Genomic DNA, 5100 nt, shown 5'->3' with positions numbered 1-5100 from the left:
TAAGAGGAAATATGTCACTGTGAAGGCAGGGCTTTGAGGTGTCATATATATGCTTAAGCCTGGCCAGTGTGATCCAAAGTCTCCTGCTGACTGCCTTCCAATCAAGATGTAGAACTCTTGGCTTCTTCAGCATCTTGTCTGCTTGGATCCTGCCATGGTTCCTACTGTAATGATAATGGACAGAACCTCTGAAACTATAAGCCAGTCCCAATTAAATGTTAGCCTTTATAAGAGTTGCCTCAGTCATGGTGTCTCTTTACAACAATGGAAACCCTAACTGAGACAAAAGTTGGTACCAGGAGTGGGGTATTACTGTGATAGGCCTGACTATGTTTTAGTTAGGAGGAATGTGGATTTGGGGACTTTGAATTTGTAATGCTTTAAGTGGGACTTAATGGGCTGTTCTATAGGAATATGGAACATTGATGCTGAGGGTAATTTGCACTCTGGAGATTATTCTCATGTTTTTGGTGAAGAACATTGCTGCTTTTTGCTCTTGTCTGAAGAGTCTGTCTGAGGGTAAGAAGAAGAGACTCAGATTAATTGCATTGACAATGGAATTCTCAGAAAGGCCCAGCATAGACTTTGTCCTCTGGTTCACTTTCATAAAGAGCATTTTGATCAAGTATAGAAAGTTTAAAAAGAAAAAAAAAAAAACAAAATGTATGGATCAAGTATTAAAGAGGCACCAGGGAGTGCAATGGAGCTAAATCCTGGGTTAGAGGAGCTGAGCAGATTAAGGGAGTGGTGACTTTGGGGTAAGATCCCACCCACCTAAGCTCATTGTTTATGTGTTTGCAGTTGAACAAGCAATAGTTATGTCATGTTAGCTGGTATTACCTGGTTATTGTTTTTATTTAGATTATTAATCTGAAATGAACTACAATCCAGAAATGGATGGCATACCTGTGATCCAGATCTTGAGGCTGGAAGACCCAGGCTTTTGATCTGGATCTTGAGGCTTAGTGACCATGAAAAACTTAGGCCCAGGATTGGAGAGATGACTCAGCAGTTAAGAGCACTGACTGCTCCTCCAGAGGTTCAGCTCCCAGCAACCATATGGTGGCTCACAAACATCTGTAATGGAATTTGATGCCCTCTTTGAGTGTGTCTGAAGACAGCTACACTGTACTCATATACATACATCTTTAAAAAAAGAAACTTAGGCCCAGGCATAATGGGATGCACATTTAATCTTAGGAGACAAAGGCAAGCCGGTTTTTCAGTTCAAGGACAGCCTGGTACAGAGCAAGTTCAAGGTAAAAAAGATTTAGGTCCAGGCATGGTGGTGCACGCCTTTAATCCCAGAATTTAGGAGACAGAGGCATGTAGATCTCTGAGTTCAAGGTCAGCCTGGTCTAGGCAGTGAAGGATATAATAGAACAAGGGGGCCATGTTCCAACTCCAGCAAGCAACAGAACTGGACAGCTTCAGCCACATGTCTCTCTCTGGCTTTATAGTCAAGAGGATAAGGCGACTACTGGGACAACTGAAGCTGGTGAGCTGGAGCTAAAAAACTAGCAGTGATTAAGAAGAGACCAGCATCGCTGAGGTGATAGCTTCTGGGAAGTGTTTTCTGAGAGCACAAAGAAGCTGGGTTCCAGAGATAACCAAAGTTGTACCTCATGCTGCAGCTGGACTTGGTAATGTGTAAGAATTACCCAGGAGGTACTGGTTTTGAAGGCATTGAGGGGTCATGGAGAGCAGCTGAGGCCTAATCCTGTGAGAGGTCATTGGTGAAGGTTGATTGCATTGCAACTGCCTTACAGTTGATGGCCTAGGACTGAAGGGGTCATGCCAAGAAGTTGATGCTTGGCACCATGACGAGAGCCTATGAGAGGCTATTGCTGAAGCCTAGTTGCAGTGAAAAACCTTGGCACATTGGGGATGCCAGTACCACAGGATGACCATCGAAAACATCAGCAGCAATGGAGTGCAGTCAAACAGACCCTGGAGCGCTACAAAGGGTAGAGCTGGAAATGTGGCCCAAGCCCTTTGGAGGTGCCCAGAAGATCATGTGTCAATTCCAGACACTGGAACAAGAAGCTGTAAATTTGAAGTTACCTTGGAGACCCCAAGATGTTTGAGATGCTAGAGCTGTGGGATACCTGCTGAGGAGAACCGCTAACAGGGAGCGGAGACAGCCGAAGAGAAAGACGTGTGCTGCAGTCAACGAAGCAGAAAAGTGTCGGAGATCTGAAGACCGCTTTGACATCAGACACAGAGATGCAGAGTTTGGAGTCTGCCCAGCTGGTTTCTGGCCTTGCTTTGGTCCAATATTTCCTCACTATGATATTGTGGAATAGTAATGTGTATCCTATGATGTTGGAGGTGTGTGATCTGCTTTTCGATTTTGATTTTATAGAGGATTACAGTTAAGAGATTGCATGAATCTCAGGAGAGACTTTGGACTTTTAAACATTGGTGAGAATGGGATAGACTATGGAGATTTTTGAAGTTGAACCAAAGGTATTTTTCATTATGCTATGGCTAGGTATGGCCTTCATAGACTCGTGTGTTCGAACAAGCCTATACCAGGCAGAGTGTGGAATGTGGTAGTTTGAATATGCTTGGCCCATGGGAAGTGGCACTATTAGGAGGCATTATTGGAGAAGGTGTAGCCTTGTCACTGGAGGTAGGCTTTAAGGTCTAATATATATATTAGACCATATATATATATATATATATATATATATAATATTATATTAGCTTAAGCCTGGCCAGTGTGATCCAGAGTCTTCTGCTGGCTGCCTTACAACCAAGATGTAGAACTCTCAACTCCTTACTCCAGCACCTTTTCTGCCTGAAACCTGCCATGCTTTCTACTGTGATGATAATGGACTAAACCTTTGAAACTGTAAGCCAGCCCTCATTACATGATTTATAAGCGTTGCCTTGCTCACGGTGTCTCTTCACAGAAACCCTAACTGAGACAGTATTGGTGAGAAAAGTTTAAAAACACAGTTGAGTCTACACCCAGTCCCACAGTATAATCAAACTAATGTCTAACATGGTAAGACATGGTTGGGCTAAGCCCCAAGAGTGATTTGCTCCTTTCACGGGTGAGGATATGTTTTACTTATTGCTTATTTTCAGGATGAATTGAAGAATTTACTTGTCCCCCAAGCCAGAGCCTTTACAGTCACTAAGAACTTGCTTGCTTTTGTGTTTCCCTGTTAAAACATGCCAACTTTCAGCCTACATGATCAAGGTCTACACATGATAGGACTGTCACCACAGAGTGTATGCTACCTCTTATCAAGAGCCATCCTACCTTGGCCACCTGCAAATTCTGGAAAACTTTAAGGAACCACACATTCCCATAGGGGAAAAAAAAAGTAGGAAAACTGGATGCAAGGTTCCCTCCTCCACATACATACTAAGACTTTGCAAGCCAGAGCTTTAAACTGTGTCTTCCTGAATTCATATAAAAACCTAAGCCCTTACATGCTGGTACCAAGAGTGAGGCCCTGAATGTAAAACCTGGTGTGAGTGTCAGACATTTAGGTCAGATCTATTAGCCTTCTTTTCCTCGAGACACTGAGAAGAGTTTACCTAAGGATCCCTTGAGACTTTTCTTTCTATTCGCAGAAAATTTTACATTCCCTTGTACTGACATATGATCTATGTCCAAGGTTCAATTTCTCCTGTATCTCTTATTTTCAAAAGGTGGCCCTGGCCTTTCTCCTTTTTTCATTTGGCTCCTTCTAGTCCTTTCCTTTCTTTGAAGATGGGGACAAGAAGGGTATGATACAATCTGACTGATCATACCTTGTGTCCTCCCCCCCCCTTTTTGAGATAAGGTTGTTTTTGACTTGTAATCCTCCTACCTCAGCCTCTCAGGTATTGGGGTCATAGGTCTGTCTCATTGCACTTGGTACGATAAGGACTCTCACACTGAATAACGAGGCTTGTAGTTGAGCTTAACAGGGGGAAAGATATGCCCAAACCAGAAAGGTATGGGTTTCCAATATCTAGCCCAGTAACAGGCAAAGGAGGTGGGCAGTGATTACAGACTGAATGAGGAAGAACACCGGAGGAGGAAGCTTGGGAGTAGAGGGGCCAGGGAAGGAGCCTGAATAGCAAGTTTTGTGAGTGTTTAGGGCTTTAGGAAGGGAGTATCCATAGTGTTACAGGCGAAAGACAGGTCCAAAACGATGAGGACTAAAGTCTGACTTTGGATTCAACAACTGGGAAATCACTGGTGACCAAGTTTCTTCAGCGTGGTTGTACTGAGGAGGCAGTACTTGAGATTGAGGAGTCAAGAGCAGGTGAGGAGAAGGGACAAAGGCTTTGAGAAATGGGAAGAAGTGCGATGAGACATTTGTGCGCATGTCAGTCTGTATGACGGGAAGCTGAAAGACTGACTTCATTTCACCCACGATTTCTCCGCGGAGATGGGTGGGTAGGAACATCACGCTCACTTGCTGCTGTAATTTCACAATCAAATTAAACTACCACTTATGAACAAATAGGATAGGCCGGCTCTATTTCAGTTATGACTTGTCTTCATGTAGGAAATAAAAGCAGGTTGTGGTCAGTATCATCAGCCCAACATTGGACACGCTTAAAACTGATGTGGCCACTTATCGAGTGCCTATTATCTCTAGTAACTAGGCCAAACTGAACAGAAGGCAGACTAGAAAATGGTGCAATCGAGGCAGGAGGATAAAGGTTTCCGACTGGGCAGAGCAAACGTGGTGCATACCACCAGCCTGGGGAGAACCTAGAACCTAGATGGCGGTTGATGGGAGCCCAAGTCTTGGTTTGGTTGTATGGACATGACCTTCTGAATGGAGAGTTGATGAGGACAGGGGTTGTCAGACTGGGAAATCTCTGGGATCCATAAGGGGCGGGGATAGAAGACAGGCCTGTTAAAAGGACTGCAAAGCATTTTAAGAGAGAGTTTCTATTTGTCTTCTCCAAAAGTTTCTGCTGAGCCTCTTGCTGCATCTAGAGCAGGCAGGCTTTCTGTAGGAGGGGCTTGGTCTTTCCATGGATGGAGACTCAAAAACAATTTGAAAGCTCCTTCTCCATGTACAATCCAACTTGAGAAATATTCCACCATTATGCAAATACATGCAATTAAGTCTCTTGTTA

This window comes from Rattus norvegicus, chromosome 18, assembly GCF_021556685.1.
Source record: "Rattus norvegicus strain SHRSP/BbbUtx chromosome 18, alternate assembly SHRSP_T2T, whole genome shotgun sequence".
Taxonomy (NCBI): domain Eukaryota; kingdom Metazoa; phylum Chordata; class Mammalia; order Rodentia; family Muridae; genus Rattus; species Rattus norvegicus.
The sequence above is the reverse complement of the archived record's forward strand: the minus strand, read 5'-3'. Positions refer to the sequence as shown.